This window comes from Saccopteryx bilineata, chromosome 12 (assembly GCF_036850765.1).
Source record: "Saccopteryx bilineata isolate mSacBil1 chromosome 12, mSacBil1_pri_phased_curated, whole genome shotgun sequence".
Taxonomy (NCBI): Eukaryota; Metazoa; Chordata; class Mammalia; order Chiroptera; family Emballonuridae; genus Saccopteryx; species Saccopteryx bilineata.
In genome coordinates, this window is record NC_089501.1 from 24,688,124 (window position 1) to 24,709,361 (window position 21,238).

The 21,238-nt window shown below is 38.0% G+C and overlaps 1 protein-coding gene and 1 non-coding gene across 3 annotated transcripts in view; one reads left to right on the forward strand and one right to left on the reverse strand.

Moving 5' to 3' along the window:
- The window catches only part of LOC136316468 (uncharacterized), a 199,596-nt gene that overhangs the window by 76,231 nt on the left and 102,127 nt on the right, over window positions 1-21,238 (forward strand). The window lies entirely within an intron of this gene.
- Window positions 3,085-3,187, reverse strand: LOC136316507 (U6 spliceosomal RNA). The gene has a single exon (XR_010727739.1). It is a non-coding gene; the product is annotated as a U6 spliceosomal RNA (small nuclear RNA).

Sequence of the window (21,238 nt, forward strand, 5' to 3'; positions counted from 1 at the left end):
GACCCAGGTTCGAGATCCCGAGGTCGCCAGCTTGAGCAAGGGCTCATCTGGTTTGAGCAAAAGTTCACCAGCTTGAGCCCAAGGTCGCTGGCTCGAGCAAGGGGTTACTTGGTCTGCTGAAGGCCCGCGGTCAAGGCATGTATGAGAAGGCAATCAATAAACAATTAAGGTGTTGCAATGCACAATGAAAAACTAATAATTGATGCTTCTCATCTCTCCGTTCCTGTCTGTCTGTCCCTGTCTATCCCTCTCCCTGACTCTCTCTCTGCCTCTGTAAAAAAAAAAAAAAAAAAAAAAAGAAGAGGAAATCTAGAGACAGATCTGCAGAGAGGAGATCCTATGAAGGTGCAGGGAGAAGATGGTCATCTACAAGTCAAGGAGTGAGGCCTCAGAAGAAACCGACACTGCCAACACTTTGATCTTGAACTGTTAGCTTTCAGAACAGTGAGAAAATACATTTGTATTGTTTCTACCCAGCCTTTGGCACTTGGTCATCACCGAAAACACAAATCCCACTACTATAGCATGACGACATAGGTGTGGCCCTTTGATTGCCCACCCAATGAGAAACTTCAGAATGGAAGGCAGGAAGTCTTCAAGAACAAAGGAGAAGTTTTATAATTTGAAGGAGGGAGTGATACTGGACATACCATAATTTCTGGAGTCCTCACAGATGAGGAGTAACCAATCTACCTTGGTCAAAGGTCACAATTTCACAGCACCATTCTGGAAAGAGAATTTATTATTTACAGTAGATTTCTCATCAAAATTGTTCAAAATGTTTTGAACCTCAGCTTCAACCATTATGATTTTGGGATATGTAGGACTGAGAACAGAGTATAGTGTTTACAAGGCTCTCGGGTTAGGTCTAGATTTGGATCCTGAATTCAACCATTTACTACTAAATTACTTTGACAAGTTACTGGAATATACATTTCCTTGCTTATAAAACAGGGATAATAAAAGTACTTTTCTCCTACAATTGTTTTGAGGATTCTTTATTTAATTAATGTAAAATTCTTTTTCTTTTTTTACAGAGACAGAGAGAGAGAGTCAGAGAGAGGAACAGACAGGAAGAGAGAGAGATGAGAAACATCAATTCTTCATTGCAGCACCTTAGTTGTTCATTGATTGATTTCTCATATGTGCCTTGATTGGGGGGGGCTACAGCAGAGCAAGTGACCCCTTCCTCAAGCCATTGAGCTTGGACTTCAAGCTAATGACCTTGGGCTTCAAGCCAGTGACCACAGGGTCATGTCTTTGATTCCACACTCAAGCCAGAGGCCCCGCTCTTAAGCTGGTGACCTTGGGATTTTGAACCTGGGTCCTCCATGTCCCAGTCCAACTCTCTATCCACTGCGCCATTGCATGTTCAGGTTAATTCATGTAAAATTCTTAACACATTGTCTAATACAGTAGTAGAAATAGTACATACTGCCTACCACTCTCCTTATTATACCTACTATTACTAGTATTGTTTTGTGTAGATTGTCCAACACATCGAAATGACCTATTGCATATATGTTATTCAGAGTTTTGAATTTTTGCTTAACTGTTATCTTTAGACCTTATCACTGATGTCTAAATAAAGATGATAGGTATGAAAGATTTAAAATATGTCCTAAAGCATATTTCAGGAAGAGAATAGAAACTGGACTTCCCACATTCCACACATCTTGATGTTGTGTGTGCTGAATTTGAGATGCCTGTGTGATGACCAAGCGAAGGTATCCAGTTTATAACTAGAGCTCTGATACTGTACCAAGGACAAAGGTCAGGACTGTAGATATTAATTGAAGACTCATTTGTTTATGTTAGAAACTGCAAAATAGCAAACTGGAGGAATGAATTGTTCTTTTCCCTCAACAGATTTTGACAAATAAACGGTCTATCATTTAATATCATACTAAAAAAAATGAGCTTTTCTTAATAAATCAGGAAATCTGGGCATAGTGTTTAGCATTTTCATATGGCAAATATCAAAGGGAACTGAGGAGTTGCTGCTCGTTTTTGGCCATAAATCCAGCTCTTCACTTAGAATGTGCATATGCAAGTACTTCCCACTCATTTGAGCCACCTCCCTGCACTATGGAATCATTTGAATGTGACCCTTGATGAAGCTGATTGTTAAGGACAGAAATATAGATGAGGTTGCTACCTGGAAAAAGAAGGGGCAATTATGAAAAGTAGAAAAAGAAAGTAGAGTCATTCATGGAAAATGAGAAAATTAGTAAGAATAGCAGAAGAGAAGATTGTCATCACACCCAAAATGGCAGATGGTGTTAATTAGAGGGGATGGTTTAATGATGTCACAGTTTCCAAAATACCTGGTAGGCTGAGTGAAAACAACCTATTAGTTTTGTAGATTAGAAAATCACTCATGGCATACAATTAACAAAAGCAGTTCCATTCTTGCGAAAAGACAGAAATCTATAATGGACAGAAGTAAGAAAGTCCTTTTTTTTTTTTTCATTTTGAAATCTTTTTTGTTGTTGTTGTTGTTGTTTTCTTTTTGAAAAGCTGGAAATGGGAAGAGACAGTCAGACAGACTCCCGCATGCGCCCGACCGGGATCCACCCGGCACGCCCACCAGGCGTGATGCTCTGCCCACCAGGGGGCGATGCTCTGCTCCTCGGGGCGTCGCTCTGCCGCAACCAGAGCCACTCTAGTGCCTGGGCCAGAGGCCAAGGAGCCATCCCCAGCGCCCGGGCCATCTTTGCTCCAATGGAGCCTTGGCTGTGGGAGGGGAAGAGAGAGACAGAGAGGAAGGAGGGGGGGTGGTGGAGAAGTAAATGGGCGCTTCTCCTATGTGCCCTGGCCGGGAATCGAATCCGGGTCCCCCGCACGCCAGGCCGACGCTCTACCGCTGAGCCAACCGACCAGGGCCTGAAATCTTTTGTTTAATGGCGTCAGAATGACATGAGATTTTAAGGGATGATTGCATTTTTTTTTTTATACAATAAAAATGTGTTTATTGACCAACTGGGAAAAAGTTCAAGTAAGAGGTGCTGCAAATAGAGCAGAGAGACAGAAACAGCTGATGGAGCCTGCTTCTAGACAGCTGATGCTGAACAAATTATTTTTTAAAATATAGAACACTTCATGAATTTGCATGTCATCCTTGCACAAGGTCCATGGTAATCTGCTCTGTGTCATTTCAATTTTAGTACATGTGCTCTTGAAGCAAGCAGAACAAAATTTTAATTACATCTATATATGTAAATTTTAAAACTTGCGAGTCTTGAAGTGAATGTCCCATAACTTCCTAGAGCTCAAAAAGTTTAAAATTAATTGATTCTACCCATACTCTAACATACATCTATTCCTATATTCTCTCTCCTAGTTACCCAGTTTCCAAATGAGAAGTCTGAAAGTCATTTTATATTTCTTTTTTTCACCATCAGTCTATTCTTCTAATCTTCCCTGCCATATCCCATTCAATCAGACACAAAACTCTAATAATTCTTCCCTTAAGTATGCCTAGAGTTTATCTTATTTCTTAAAACAGCTTTGCTTTTTCATGATCTCTGCTAAACTGGAACCTCTTTAAGAATGAGGCTTATTCTTTATGTTTTTCCTAATATCATATCAACTCCTAAAGGTATACAAAATATATTAAGTTTTGTGGCAATGAACTAAAGGATCTGGTCTCTCACTTTCAGTTTTACACCCTACTACCTCTGCATCCTGCAGTCCAGCCAAACAGTACAACCTACTCTTCTACAAGTACCCCGGGTAATTCCATGTCTCTTTGTACTTGCATTATCTGTTACTTGGCCCTGGAATGCTCTTTACAATGCATGTCCACCTGGAAAGTAGATGATGACTTGGAATAGTAGAAGAATTAATGCCCCTGTAGAATTTTTCTTTCTTTATCTACTAATGTACACACCTTCCTGCAGAATACCAAGTGTTCTTTCTGGCACACAACAAAATATTTCTCAGCCTCACTTGTTGTTTGACATTGCCATAGAATGTGTGTGGAAACAGTGTATGTATTTACACATGGCCATAAATTCTTTCCAGTTGTCATTTTTTTGTACCATTTTTCACTTTCAGACAGCCGGTTTAAAGAACCCCTTATAGGGGTCTCAGGAGCTGTGTGGTGGAGATATGGCACTTTAGCCATGTGCTGCTTAACATGGGGAATAAATTCTGGGAAATATGTCATTAGGTGAATTTGTTGTTGTGTGAACATCATAGAGTGCCCTTACACAAACCTAGATGGTATAGCCTACTAGTAATTGTATGTACTACACTTTTACTCAACTGGCAGTGTGACAGGTTTGTTGACACCAGCATCAGCACAAACACCCGAGTGAGTGGAGTGGAAGCTTTGACAGTTGGCTTTCTTTTTCGCGATGAGAGTGCCTGACTTAGCTTTAATTGCCGAGGCATCCATTTCTAGGCTGGCTGCATTTCACAGAGGCATCTGCTTCCATAAAACTACCCTGAGTACATGCACTGCCAGCCACATGGCTAGCTGCAGAGCCAGGCTGCCTCCTCCCATGGTGCTCCTTTTTTTTGTGTTTTTTTTTCCTAAGAGACTTAGTTGATTTAGATAGCTGACAATTTGGACTACATTTATTTTTTTTATTTCTTCCTGGGCTTTATTAATTTTTTTCTTTTCCTGTGCATTAAATTCCCACCCTTGTGTTTTATATTCACCATTAAAGAGTATTCTCACAAAAGCCTAGGCCTCTACCCTCAACCCCAATAAAAGCTGAACCTCAGGCCCACACACATGCACCTGTGAGGTGGAAACTCTCCACCCTCTCCACTCTCTTTCTCCACAGCCCTAGTATGTGCCCTTGGCCATGCCTTCTACTCTCCAGGATCTGCAAGTAATCAACTCTTTTTCTTTTCTTCAAAGTGTTCCAATGGTTATGGTGAAAGGGCGTCTTACAATCATAATAAGAACTACAAGGGTCATTCCAATAGTAACATTGGTTTAGAAAGGGGAGGTGGAGGAAGCGCCAGCCAGGTGAGTGCCCCAGGCATTTCTGGATAACGGCATTGCTATGGATAGACTTACAGGGCACAAAAGAGTAATGTGTTGCCCTATGACAATACTGCAGCTATGAAATCACTGGGCAATAGAAATTTTTTAGCTCCACTATAATCCTATGGGATCACCTTTGTGTATGTGGAACATCATTGACTGAAAGATCATTATTCAGCACATGACTATATTGAAAAAAGAGAACCAGGTCCTCCAGTCATTGTTTAGAGAACTGCCCAACCATTAATGCCTGCATGGGGCATTGTAAGAGTGAGAAATAAACCTTCATGATGTTAAATCTCTGACTCAAATTTTGGGTTTTATCCATTATCGCCACTACTGTTATTATTATTATTTTTAAAATTAAGTGTGAGGCTAGGAGGCAGAGAGACAGACTTCTGTGTGCACCCCAACCAGTATCCACCTGTAAAGCCAGGAGGCACGGCCAGGGCCACTATCACAGCAGCCTTCTGGCCCATGCAGGTTCGCATTGGATTCGGACAGTCGGTAAAGAAACAGCGGAGCCAAAAACTATGATGGGCCATAGTCTTTAATTCTAGCTTGCACCCGGCGGGCAAGTAAAGATACACACTGGGTTCCAAAACCCAGTCACATTCAGTGCTCACAAAGCCACTGACTTATCCGAGTTTCCTAGAATCAAAGGTTTCTAGCTCACCAGACTTATTCACCTCTGTTCCCCATCTCCTTTCCTTATCCCAGATACAAACTCTACACAAACTGGCATCTCACTCAGCACTCCACCATCTTGGCTGCTTCTCCTGGCCTCCTCCACGTGGCCTTTCTCTGCTGCTGGCTCTATTCTCTCTGCTCTCTCATGCTAACCTCAGGAACCAAGAGAGCAAACTCCCGCTCCGTTCCCATTTTATAGTGTAGAAATCCAAACCCTTAATCCAATATACATAATGGGGAAGTCTCTAATACAAAATCACTTCTATGAGGCATGATAGGATTGTACCACCTCACACCAAAAGGGTGGGACAGGCTTAATTCCAAAACCAAGCCTCAGGCTACAACAATTCTCAACACACATTAATATCACCTGGGCAACGGCCTCTTTAACAAAGTGAGCATAATACATTTTATCTGCCCAACAGTTCCCCATCTCCTTCCTTATCCCAAATACAAACTCTACACAAACTGGCATCTCACTCAGCACTCCACCATCTTGGCTGCTTCTCCTGGCCTCCTCCACATGGCCTTTCTCTGCTCTCCTCTGCTCTCTCTTCTAATGATAATCTCAGGAACCAAGAGCCCAAACTCCCGCTCCGTACCCATTTTATATTGTAGCTTCACAACCTCTAATCCAATATACAAAACAGGGAAGTCTCTAATACAAAGTCACTTCTCTGAGGCATGATTGGATTGTACCACCTCACATCAAAAAGGGTGGGAAAGGCTTAATCCCAAACCAAGCCCCAGGCTACAAGGATTCTCAACACACATTAATATCACCTGGGCGACAGCCTCCATCGTTAACAAAGTGAGCATAATACATTTTATCTGCCCAACACCACCCAACAAGCCCCCTAATGGGTGATGCTGTGGTCATCTGGGGCTGTTGCTTCATTGCTCAGCAACTGAGCAATTTTATCACCTGAGGCAGGCCATGGTGCCATCCTCAGTGCCCATGGTTCATTCATTGCTTGAATGAACCACAACTGTGTGGGGGAGGTAGGAGATAGATAGAGAGAGAGAGAGAGAGAGAGAGACAGAGAGAGAGAGAGAGAGAGAGAAAGGAGAGGGGGAGTGATGGAGAACCAGATGGTCACTTTTCCTGTGTACCCTGACTGAAAATCGAACCCAGGACTTCCACACACCAACGCTCTACCGCAGAGACAACCAACCAGAGCTGCCACTATTGTAATCTTAACCAATACATTTTGACTGCATCTTGTAGCCTAATTATAACTCATAATAATTTGTAATCAGTGATAGATATGACTTTCACTCCACTAGACCATGTGTGTTCTGCAGACTTAATCTCTATCAGTTCCCAGTATCTGGAACATCTTTTTCTTTTATTTTAGATTTTACTCATTTTTAGAGAGAGAGGAGAGGAGCAGGAAGCATCAACTCCCATATGTGCCTTGACCAGGCAAGTCCAGGGTTTCAAACCGGCAACCCCAGCGTTCCAGGTCGACGCTTTATCCACTGCGCCACCACAGTATCTGGAACAAACTAAGCGTTGTTTTACAAACATAAATTCTAAATTTTATGGAAGAGCCACATTGTACTTACTATATTGGCCTTTTCTCAAATTATTTTTTGAAGAGGATGGTTCACAAAAAATGGTTCTTATAATTATAAGTAAATAGGTTTTTTTGTTTTATTTTAACATGTGAAATTCTCTCATTGGAAAACATATGAGATAGAAGCAGTCATATTTTTCCCCAATTACCACAGCCAGTTCCCTCTGTCCAGGGTCACGGGTGATATTGGACATATTTTTAAATTCAACTGAAGCTTTTAAATGTGTAATTTGTTATTTGTATTTTCATCAGTGGCAAGTGCATGGTAGCTTGTGCAAATTAATGCTCACGGTATGAGTGTTGAATAGTAACAGTATGCAGTTTGAAAGGTAATTCCATTGTGGCAAGCTTTCTGGGAAAAGAACAAATGGCCTGACCATTATAAAATTTTGCAGACATTGTTAGAAATTACAAGTTCATTGAATAATAAATATAGTAGTCACTTGGCCTTTAAAAGTGAAGTTTTGAATTGGTGGTAAAAAAAGTTGTATACAGTTCATTCATTACCTGTCTTTTCTTTTTTTCCAAAATTATGAAACCCTAGATTGGAAGTGAGAGTTTTGAAAGAAGCAAAAGGGTAATGGTTGTTCATGTCAAAATAATAGCTCTGGTGTTTGTTTGTTTTTTCCTCTAAGCGTTTCCCTTTATTCTAGGCCAAATAAGATATTTTCCAGTCATTTTAATTATAATGAGTGATTGTTAGATTCAGAGAGAACAAAAACACCTTCACTATTCAGGATTATTCTAGAAAATAATTAGTACAAATAGATTTATGAAAGTACTGGTTACTCAAATCTAATATAAGGACATTTTATTTTATGTTTTATCTTTAAAATTAAGTCTCACTAATTTTAATGGACAATTATTTAGAATTTATGATAAAGCTGTCATTTTAGTTTGAAGGTTGTTTTGCTTGTTTGGAAATGTTGATGGTAAAAATGAAATTTCAGAACATTTTATTTATGTATCTACAATTTAAAGAAAGAAAAAAGGCATAATACTGTTTATAGAATTAATACCAATTATAATGGAACCATAGCTATTTACCAAAGTAAATATAATAGGATTTTGATTCTTCAATAATTGAGTTTATGTTACTCTACTACATGAAATGGATACAACTACATTTCTTATAAAAGAACATAGCATCTTAGTTTTCGGTATTTTTTTCATATATATATTTCATTAAACAACAAGGAACAAGCACATAGAGATTAATGAAATCTTTGGGCCCTGGCTGGTTTGCTCAGTGGTAGAGCATTGGCAGGCATGTGGTAGTTCCGGGTTCAATTTCCAGTCAGGGCACACAGGATAAGTGACCATCTGCTTCTCTACCCCTCCCTCTTGCTTCGCCTCTCATAACTATGGCTCAAAAGGTTCAAGCAAGTTGGCCCTGGACACTGAGGATGGCTTCATGGCTTTGCCTTTGACGCTAAAATAGCTCAGTTGCCGAGCAGTGGAGCAGCAGCCCCATATGGGCAGAACATCAGCCCCAGATGGGGGTTGCTGGGTACATCCCAGTTGGGATGCATGCAGAAGTCTGTATTTTCACTTCACTACTTCTTGCTTGATTGAAAAAAAAAACTTTTTGCTGTTGGGAGGAAAAATGTCTCCTCAAGTTAATGTACAAAGATTCAAAACAGGAAATTCTAGGAATGTGGTCCTAAATTGGTTGGTCTTACTTTCTAATATTTACCCCATCCAAACTGTCTTTCCTGAATCAAATGGCTGCTAGAACCTATGGAATGGCAGGTGGAAAGGAAGGCTTTATTTCTCCTCTTTGATGCAGCATGCGCCCAACACCATGAAAGGAGCCTTGAGCTAGATTGCTAATCCCTGGAACCTATAGAAAGCTTGACCCTTGAGATTAGTAAAAACCTAGTGGAAGAGCAACATGTTTGTGGGCCTGGTTTTCAACAAGGAATAATATATATTTTTTAGATAATGGGAAAAGAATTGGATCATTCTCAGACTTCTCCCATGTGCCCAAGCCTAGGAGAGAATGCCAGGTGCTTTCTAAGGACTTCTTCACTGCTATGGTAGACAATCAGTATTTGTGTTCGTTTCATCACTTCAGTTCTCTGTGAACAGCCCTTAGTTCCACTGAGCAGAAAAAAATAAAACAAAAGTAAAAACATTTAAAATGGCCCAGTAGCCAGAGATAGAGGGATCAGTCAGAACAAAAGAAACAAATACAAATAAGAATGAACCTCTAGATTAGATAGACAGTCTTTTTGGAACTAAAATGAACAAACAAAAAACCCCCAAAATTCACCCTCCCCCCAAAAAAAGAAAGAAAGTCTGATTTCTCAACCAAAGAATTTACAGTAAATATTGGCAGAGTGGCAGTCTTTGGTAAGGTGACGGAGACTACTACTATGTGTTCCACAAAAGCATGCGCCTCTTTGTCCTGGGCATGTAGGTAGATTATACTCCCCAACCCCTTTTGCACTTATGAATGCCTGTGCAGTTGATTCATGCTAATGGAATGTGAGTAGAAGTAACATGCACCAATTCCAAAACTGCCAAACTGCCAATGGTGATCCTTCACTCTGTCCCCATTAACTGGCTGGATGTAGCTTCCCAAAGTGACCTGGGAAGCCCTATGTTGAAGATGGCAAGTCTTCTTCAGACAAGGTTGACTGAGCAGAATCAGCTCCTCTAACTTTTACCACTTACATTTTATGTGATCAAGAAACACACTGCAATTGTATTGAATAACTGAATGTATCTGTTGTGCCTTAAATATATCTTAATAAGTACAGTGAACTGACAATTAGTGGCCCAGAAGATCAAAGGAAAAAATATCTCAATGTATGCATTAAAAAAAATAGATAAACAACATGGAAAGACATTTGGAAGGTAACTGATATGTGAACAAATGGAGTTTCAGAAGAAGAAAACAGAATAGAGAAGAGACATGACTAAACCAATAGTTAAAAACTTTCCTGGGATGAAGAATGACCCAACTGAACTTCATGATGTTCAAGTAGAGTTGTTGAACAAATATATGAGCCAAAGAATTTCATGGCAAATGTTTAAAGAAAGATCCTTATAAGTATTCATAGAAATAAAGGAGGGATTCTTACAAAAGAAAGAGAATCTTACTGTCAATAAAATTCTTATCTGTAAAAGAAGAATATAGAAGAGAGTAGAATAGCATACTGAAGAAAAAAGATTTTAAGTCAGAAATCCTGTATTCTCTCATAAAAGACATTCATCTTTCAGTGTGAAGGAAAGATATTTATAATGATGCAAACTATACAGTATATGCTACATGTAGAAGAAAAGAATTGAGAAAACAATGTATTTAAATCATAATATATAGAATAGAGAGCCTATAATAGAGATGGAGAAGAGGCTATGTAGTCAAATAGCTAAATCTATTGATATGATTTATTTATAAATCTAAATGATGTGGACTCTTAATGAAAGACTTAATTGTGGAGTCTTGAAACAGAAGGGATACATGGGGACTTAATACTAACCTAGAACCAAAAGTACTACATTATTTGAGCAAAACCTGAGAGTTTACCACGAATGGGAGAAAAGAAAAGTAAAAACATTTAAACATACCCCTTTATCTGGGCATATAGAAGAGGAAAAATCTAAACACAGTACATTGATGTGTTGTGTGTGTTGTGTTGTGGGTGTGTGTCTTTGTGAACAAGGATGAGAAAGCAGGAAGTAGAATAGAATTAGAGCATTTTGGTTGAGAAAAGACATGTCATCTGATATTTAATATTAGTAGAAAGACAAAGATATGTACCTGATTAAGCATCTCATTAATATAACTTCTTTTAAAAAGTAGGACAATATAAAACATACTCATTAATATGAATAAAAAATGAAATGAAACTTAGCAAAAATAAGGAAATAAAAAAGAAAGAATATAAAATGTAATTTGTTGTATAACTACATATTCATTCCTAAAAATCATATAATTAAAAAAACACAAAATCTCATGGGAAAAGTGAGGTCTGGAGTACAACACTCAAAAACTTTGTTAGTTTAAAGATTGGAACCTAATAAAAAAGGTATTACAGTTTTAAACATGTTAAATTGTTAAAAATACATCGATAGTACAACAAATATGGCATATTGCCTTGGAAAGTATAGCAGTTTGAATATGAAAATAGAAGCTGGAAGGATTGGAAATTGTGAGTTGTGAAGTTGTGAAAGGGAAATTGTCAAAATTTACAATCTTTTGCATCCTTAAATCCTGAGGCTTCTTTTTTTTTTCTTTTTTTTTTTTTTTTGCTTTTCAGATGTAGGTCCTTCAGGCACATGTTAATAGTAGGTACTTGTCAATACCCCACTTTCCCCTTTAATTAACTTCAATATCACTGCTAGAAATTCTCTGTGGATTTCTCTTCTGCACTTGCAGCTTCACCAACAACTGGAAGGTTTTGGAAAACGTAGTGATATTTGAACATCCCAGACCTGGTCGCTAGCAGCACTAACAGGAGCCAGTTCTACAGGGTTTGGTGATTGAGGTCTTTGTATGTAAATGATGCTTTCTGTTTGATTGTGAGGAAGGTTGTTCTCAGTTGTTGCACAATTTGGACTTTAATTCATACACTCAACAATATTTCAATATCTTCTGGGTTTTTTTTAGGACTTGTTCTTATTTTATTGACTTTCACAGCATTTACAGATGTCCCAGACATCGACATTTATTTTTGTGCAGTTGTCTCTGATGACACACAAGGTGTGTTCCCTTATGTGTTTCCTCAGGAGGTATCATGTTTTCTCTCATTTCTTTCAAAACACTTTACTACAAGGTTTCCCTCAAAACTTAAAGGTTTTCCTTCACATACACTGCTTACAGTTTTTGAATCTGGTTATTTAGATAAATTGAAGATGTTAAAAAAAGTGTTTTTATTTTATATATAAAAGTTTATAAATTCAAAAGGCTAGAAAAACAGAACCATGTAGAATAAACATGGTTTAAACTGAGGTGGCTGGCAGATATCTCAGAGGTGAGCATGGTGTTTTTCATGTATTAATTACTGTTTGGCTCAGGCTAGCCAGTACAGTTTTCTGCCTTTACTTAAAAGTTTTAAGGAGCCCTGGCCGGTTGGCTCAGCAGTAGAGCGTCGGCCTGGTGTGCGGGGGACCCGGGTTCGATTCCCGGCCAGGGCACATAGGAGAAGCGCCCATTTGCTTCTCCACCCCCACCCCCTCCTTCCTCTCTGTCTCTCTCTTCCCCTCCCGCAGCCAAGGCTCCATTGGAGCAGAGATGGCCCGGGCGCTGGGGATGGCTCCTTGGCCTCTGCCCCAGGCACTAGAGTGGCTCTGGTCATGGCAGAACGACGCCCCAGAGGGGCAGAGCATCGCCCCCTGGTGGGCAGAGTAGCGCCCCTGGTGGGCGTGCCGGGTGGATCCCTGTTGGGCGCATGCGGGAGTCTGTCTGACTGTCTCTCCCCGTTTCCAGCTTCAGAAAAAAAATACAAAAAAAAAAGTTTTAAGAATATTTATGAAATGATTTATAAACAAACAAAATTAATTTTACATCCAAATTGTTCCCTAAGCACTATAGCAGAACTACTATATATAATAAAACAGTAACATAAGGTAAAGAATAAAATGTTATAATCTGAACGGAATATTACTGAGCCATAAAAAAGAATGAAATCTTGTCATTTGTGACAATGTGTATAGACCTACAGGGTATGATGCTGAAAGCAATAAGTCAGAGAAAAAACAAAAACATATGATTTCCTTACACATGGAGTCAAAAGAACAAAATAAACAAACAAAATAGAAATATACTCATATAGATATAGAGAATAGACTAATGGTTGTTAGAGGGGAGGGAGGATTTAGGGGTTCAGTGAAAAGAATGAAAGGATTAAGAAGTATAAATTGTTACAAACTAGTCACGGGGATATAAATTATAGCATAGAAAATATACCCAAGAATATTTTAATAGTTATGTATAGTGCCAGGTGAGTACATGAAATATCAGAAGGAATAAACTTTGTAAAGTATATGATTGTCTAACTGCAATGTTATATACCTGAAACAAGTATAAAATAATATTGAATGTAGACTGTAATTTAAAAATAAGATTTTAAAAAATGTTTTGTCATTACATTAAATGTTGACTGAAATAATTTTATAAGAAGAAAGAAACCATTAAATTAAAGTAAAAAAGAACATAGCTATGTACTGACTTTATACAAAACACATCATAACAAAGAGATGAGCAGAGAGGTATGAATCAAATTCAAGCGAAATACAGCATGAGTGGAATTATAAATACTAAAGAAGCTTAAACTTAAGGATAATAGAACTAATTAATATAAAGAAATATATACTAAAATCACTATTTATAAAGGGAACATGCTGACTATAAACTTTTATGTACCAAACATAGCAACTATGTATGTAAACTAAAATGCATTAGAAAATAAAATATAGTAGAATTTATTTATGATGAAGCTTTAAGATACTACTGTCAATTTTGAGTAGGTTTGGTAGGAGAAAAACATTATTTTCAATAAAACATATATATAATACATATATAAAATATAATATATGTATTACATATATACAATACCTATATCTGACCATAAGTATATTTTATATCCCTTAAGTAGATAATATTAGAAGAAGACTCTTACAATTTATCAAAGAATTAACACTATAATAAAGGTTTTATATTAGAAAAAAATGGTGCTTTATTTATTATTAAGATATCTACCACCAAAATTTAATACATAACTTAACATAAAACAAATTTAGAGAGAATAAATATGTATTTATAACAATAAACAACAAAGTAGCATTTTAAAAATTTATTAGAGATTTCTAATAAAACATGTAGGAAAAAAAAAAGCACATTAAAATTAAAAAGTCCATTACCTCAGTTGGTTAGAGTGTTGTCCTGATACGCCAAGTTTGCAGGTTTGATTCTTGGTCAGGGAACATAGAAGGACCAACCAATGAATGTATAAATAATTGGAATAGCAAATTGATGTTTCTCTCTCTTGCTCTCTCTTGCTCTCTCTCTCACTCTCCCTTACTCTCCCTCTCTCCCTTCCTCTCTCTCTAAAATCAACAAATAAAGTTTTTAAAGAGTTCATTACCAAAATATATCTGGAGTTTGTTTCCTAAATGGTGAATTACTAAAAATTCTTTTTAAAATAATTGAGGGTCTACATTTCCAAATAAAAAAATTAACAAGAGAAAATAAATGGGCAACCCACAAGATAGTAAATCCAGAAGGTCAACAAGGATGTGAGATGATGTCAGACTTGCCAGGAATCAGATAAATGAGAATTAATTAACAAAGATATTCTATTGCTTGTGGTGGTAAAAAAAAAAAAAAAAGAGTATTTTCAAAAATTGTTAGTGGGGCCTGACTAGGAGGTGGCACAGTGAATAGAGCATCAGACTGGGACACAGAGGACCAAGGTTCAAATCCCCAGGGTCACTGGCTTGAGTATGGGCTTACCAACTTGAGCACGGGGTTGCTGGCTTGAGCCCAAGGTTGCTGACTTGAGCAAACGGTCACTTGCTCTGCTGTAGCCCCCTGGTCAAGGCACATATAAGAAAGCAATCAATGAACAACTAAGGAGTTGTAACAAAGAATTGATGCTTCTCATCTCTCTCTTTTTCTGCCTATCTGTTCCTATCTGTCCCTCTCTCTGTCCCTGTCTTTCCAGCTAAAAACAAAAAAACAAACAAACAAAAAAACATTGATAGCGGGTATATAAGTTATCTCTTTAGATATAAAATTTAGTTAACAGTTATTATAATTTAAAAAGAAAATATACCTCATATATCTTTTCACCCAGCAATTGCATCCTGTGCATTTAGGTCATAGAGTTAAAAGCATGAATATGTAAGTATAAATATATAAGATGTTTAATTAAGCATTGTTTATTATACCAAAAAAGAGGAGAAAAAGAATATGCACTATAAGGGTTGAAATACAGTAGCTGCATATAGTGAATGATTTTGCAGCTATTAAAAATGAATTTGAGCTCTCGTAAGGTTTGCAGAATTTCCATGAGGTATTATTAGGTGAGAGAAGAAGAAGCATAAATGTATACATAATAAGGTTTTGATTTTCTGTAGCAAATAACAAAAACAAATTTGTATATGTTTATATATGTATACTGAAAAACATGGTAGAATAGCTACCACATTTTTAACATGATATTCTTGGAAAGTGAATGTAGAATAATGTTGTGAAGAGGGGAGGTGGGAAAAGGTTGTATCAAGAATAAGGACAAAAAGGGGGTAGCAAATTGGAGAGAAAAAAAACAAAATGTCTAGGATATATATATGGTCACATATACATTCATGTAAATTAGTAGTTTGCTAGTTTTATGCTTTCTAGAAAAAGAAATAGATTGACTTTTAACCATTAACAGGCTTAATGATATATACAATAAAAGCCCCAAATAATGGACAACCTCACTCTATCAACATGTCAGGCTCCAAAAATATGGGATTTCATGGAATTACATGGTACTGTATCTAGGCCACACCTGGATGCTGCGGACCAGAGAGGGCACTGGCAGGATGCCGGCCTGAAAGTGCCTCAGAAACCGTAGTGGTGGCTTGAGGAACAGGCAGGATAATATTTACCCTCATGTCAATATAATATGATTCTGCTTTGTCTTCTCTATTGACTGCTGGAGCCAACTGTGTGAAAGGTTATGGCAGGTGGTCATCTATGTACAGGAATATGAACAAGTGACTGCCTTGCAAAAAGTTTCCCTAGGTTTGAAGAAGCATTCTGATACCTGGGTCCCAATTGCAGAGACTGATTCAGTTGGTATGGAGAGAAAGGCTAGGTTTTTGAGATAGATTGCGTATATATATATGGAGGGAGGGAGGGAGAGAGAGAGAGAGAGAGAGAGAGAGAGAGAGAGAGAGAGTTTACACCCGAGAGCATTCTCTTGCCCAGCTAGAATTGTAGAATTACAATCCATTTCAACTCTATCTAAAGTTTTCGTTAATACAAACCATTTCATATCCTGTTTTGTTACTAGAAGAGCCAAGATCCAACAATGGCTATATTTAATCCTCATCTGTTACTAAACTAGGACAAAATAGAGTAACTATTAACTGTTATCTCAAAGGCACTAAGACAGGGTTAAGGGGAATGGTGATGTTTGTGATCAAGTAAATTATATATGAGGTGGGAAACGAACTGGTATAGAAAAGATGAGCTTCTAATGGTAGTCAACTTTCACAATACACTAGAATCACCTGGGGAACACTAAAATATACTGATGCTCAACTTCGCCAAAATTCTGAGGTGATTGGGTCTGAGCACAGGGATTTTAAAAGTTGCCCCAGAGGTTCTGTGCCAGGATTGTAAACTACTGAAATACGGTACCATTTTTTTAAAGCATGGAGTTGCAAAGATCTTTGAGACAGATGTCATTCCATTTATTTATTTATTACTTCAGTTCAGGCATTCAGTATAGTCATTCTTTTTTATTACATTCAATTCATTCAGTATTCATTAAATAACTACTTTGTATTTGTCACTGAGTTAGGGGAAGGGCTGCTTCACTTAGTTACCACTTGATAGCTAGAATGCAAATGTGTTCACTAATCTCTCCTTGTTTCACTAATTTCTCCTTGTGTCTGGGCCTTCTGCATCTCTTATTTTGGCTCTGGCTCTGTTTGAAAGTAAGGCGTTTTTTATGTTCCTGCTGCAACTTGTGAATTGAAGCATAGAATTGTGGAATGTCTGGGAAGGTAATTTCTTTGAAGTTTCGTTTTGTATCTTAAAAATTTACTGAATTTTTAATCTGTAAGTTACTTACAATATAAAAATGTATTTAATTTACTATTAGGGAAAATAACCTTATGTTTCTACTTTAATGGATGCAGTTGCCTTGAGTTTATGAATTTCAGAAAATTCTGCTCAAGACAACTGACACGACATATACGTTTTAGTGTCCAGAATGTATTTCTCTGCTTTGCCTGTAATCACTAAATTTCAGGAATACATACTCACCCAAATTGGGGAACACAAATGGCAATACTCTTTTTCACTGTGAATCTGAGTTTCTGACAAGTCCTGATGAAGAGATTCTGAAATGCTACTGAATTGGGAAGATCTCTGCACCCACTGGCCAGACACACTCGCTGATGCTGATTTTTATTTTCCTCTAATGGTGTAATTTTCGTCTCATGAGTCAGGAATCTCAGGTGACTTATTAGTCCTATTATTAACTATCTTTATCCAATTAAGACTTCATTTTCTGTGTAGTGATCGTATATGTATTTCAACCACTCAGTTTGCAGAACTTTGCACTTGTAATTATTTATTCAACTCTTGTAATTATCTGTTTAATTTGTATATTTCCTGCTGGTATAATCTCCAGGAAGGTAGAAACTTTGTCTATCTTTTTAACTCATGTGTCCTCCATACCTAATATTTTGCCTGGTACATATTAGGCCTTAGTATAATATTTGTTAAATGACTAACCGTATAGGACTTTGCCAACTAATTTATTTCTAAAATAAGTTTTTACTAGCCATGCTTCACTGAGCTTGCAGAAAGTCAGGTAATTTTTAATTTTACTGATTGTGCTTTTTACTATGTTGTTTTACCCACTATTTCTTTTTAGATGCAAAAATATGCAATCTCATAAGCTTGAAAAGCTTATGAGAGATATTTTTGAAATGCTGCTATAAGAATGATGATTTCTTGTTATTGCCTAGGAGTTTTTTTTTTTAAAATTCATCCAGTATTTGGGTTTTTTATTTTAATGATAAAAAATTTAAAATATAAATAAGCATCAAAATTCATCAGCACCTGGGGTATTAATTGCCTCTATGTATGATAAATTTACCAGTACAGATTAGGAAAATATTTTTTGGTTGTTCCTTCTATCAAGATCATCCCAAGACTATTTCGGTGACAACTGTGAAACCACTGACTTAATGACATCAGGTTGCTTTGCATTTCTTTCTTTTTTAAAATTTTATTTATTCATTTTTAGAGAGGAGAGAGAGAGGGAGAGAGAGGAGAGACAGAGAGAGAGAAGGGGGGAGAAGCTGGAAGCATCAACTCCCATATATGCCTTCTCGAGGCAAGCCCAGGGTTTCAAACCGGCGACCTCAGCATTTCCAGGTCGACGCTTTATCCACTGTGCCACCACAGGTCAGGCTGCATTTCTTTCTTTTAAAGAATTTATTTATTTATTTTAGTGAGAGAGGAACAGAGAGAGAAAGAGAGAGGAACAGCCAGCTATTCCTCTATGTCAGTGGTCCCCAATCTTTTTTGGGCCATGGACCAGTTTAATGTTAGAAAATATTTTCACGGACCGGCCTTTAGGGTGGGAGGAATAAACGTATTACGTGACTGAGACAAGTGTCAAGAGTGAGTCTTAGACGGATGTAACAGAGGGAATCTGGTCACTTTTAAAAAATAAAACATCGTTCAGACTTAAATATAAATAAAACAGAAATAATGTAAGTTATTTATTCCTTCTTTGCGGACCAGTACCAAATGGCCCATGGACCGGTACTGGTCCGTGCCCGGGGGTTGGGGACCGCTGCTCTATGTGCCTTGACTGTGGATCAAACCAGCAACCTCTGCACTTCGGGACAATGCTCTAACCAACCAAGCTATTTGGCCAGGGCCCTGCATTTCTATTGTTTATGTTTTTCCTGGTTTCAGACCTATTTTAAAATCATTGGTTTTTAAAGTCCTCTGATATAACCAGTTGAAAATATAATTTAAAAATTATTTTCTTTCTTTAAAGTAAATGGAAAAGAAGAAATTCCCCTACCTACCCACAATTATTAGAATTCTTATGCAATTGGAAAGCACGTAATATCAGGAACTAGAGTAGTGTCAAACTTGCTGTAATTCAGGAGATCCAGACCCCCAAAATGGATCTGGTATTGTGGGATCCCAAAGAAAACACAAGGAGGGCTAGATGGAGTGGACATAGCCTTTATTAATACTTACATAATAAGTAAGGGGCAGCACCAATGGTGGCAGGTTGGTGAAATTCTGCACCCTACAGGGTGGGGTCATGGTTTAAATAGCTAAATCCTAAGAGGTTACTCAAGTGAGACTTTTTTCTACGTGCAAGAAACCAGGTGAGCAGGGGATAGGGGTAAAGGTACGTGCCATTCTGTGTTGTCTCTCCTTGATACATATCTGATGACTCAGTTCCACTGTTCTTAGTAAAACCTTAGTTTCAGTTTGACTATCCAGTATCTCATGGCCTGATGTCAGGATGAGTGACAGTGGCATCATGTGGCCAGAGAGAGGGGGAAGGTTCATGTCCAGCACTGACCCTCCAGTGCAAGCTGTATCTCTAGTAACAAGATATATATAACCACTATAGTTCTGTTTTGCTATGTATCTTTATATATAAATCAACAAATTATATAGTTTTATCACTTGTGTATATATATAATTTTTAGTGACACGTGACAATTTTGTTATCTTATGGTATCCTCTCAAGAAAGGAAATATCCCATATAAAAACGCAAACATATTTTGTAAAGAAACATAAAACAAACAATAGAAAACAGCTGAGAATATTGAGATTAAATCTTGCCAAAGGTCAGATAAGCCCATACAGAGTTGGAACCCATCACATATCTGTTTTTTCTCTGGTGCTATCCACTCTGATTTAAAATTAAAGGTTCTTTTTTACTGTTTTCTATTTTTTTTTGTACTTTTCTGAAGCTGGAAACGAGGAGACAGTCAGACAGACACCCACATGCGCCTGACCGGGATCCACTCGGCACGCCCACCAGGGGGCGATGCTCTGCCCACCAGGGGGCGATGCTCTGCCCATCCGGGGCGTCACTCTGTTGCGACCAGAGCCATTCTAGCGCCTGAGGCAGAGGCCACAGAGCCATCCTCAGCGCCCAGGCCATCTTTGCTTCAATGGAGCCTTGGCTGCGGGAGGGGAAGAGAGAGACAGAGAGGAAGGAGAGGGGGAGGGGTGGAGAAGCAGATGGGCGCTTCTCCTGTGTGCCCTGGCCGGGAATTGAACCTGGGACTTCTGCACGCCAGGCCGACGCTCTACCACTGAGCCAACCGGCCAGGGCCACTGTTTTCTATTTTAATTTTACAGTTCTGGCCGAATGGAAGAAGTATAAAGAAAATGGTTCATTGCTTCCTCTGGTCTACACTTTATCTTGTAAGAATTTATGGTAAGGAGTACTTGAGAATTGTGACTGCATGACAATTCTTGCTGCATCCCCACTGCTGTATATCATCCCACATTCTTCCTTGCCATACTTTAAATCAGCTTTGCAAATAGCCACTTATGCAAAAGAAAACACTTTAGGCTAATAGTGTAATATTTTCCAATCTTGTATCTGGTTTAGTAATTGACATCTCTAAACACACCTCATTTCTTATTATCGTTATGTCCAAACCACAATTAATATTTTTAAAACTTATTTACTGATTTTAGAGAGAGATAGGGAGAGAGACAGACAGACAGACAGAAACGTCAATCTGTTCCTGTATGTGCTCTGACTTGGGATCAAACCGGCAACCTCTGCGTATTGGAATGACACTCCAAGCAACCTAACCGTCCGTCCAGGGCAAACCACAATTCATGTTAACAGGCAAGGGGTAATCAAGGTAAGTCTCAAATCTCTTTGGAAAAAAAAATAATAATGCTCTTGTAGTACTACTTGGTTAGGCAAGATATTATATGGGTTGTTAATAATTTTAGGATATCTAAATAGCTCTTCTCTGGGGTTAATGAAAGTAAACCTTCACCAAGAATTTGCAAATAAATAAATAAACAAAATACTGTGTAGGAAGATGTATCTAAAAAATAACCTCAGCAAAAGGACAAGTAGGCACAACATACAAACTGGGAGCTCTTTCCAAGAAAAGTTTTGGGTTTATTTAAATTAAAATAAAGTAGAGCTGAGTGCCCAGGGTCAGGCTCTTCAGAGACTGTTGTCTGTGTGTGTTTACATTTTTTAAAGCTAGCACCAG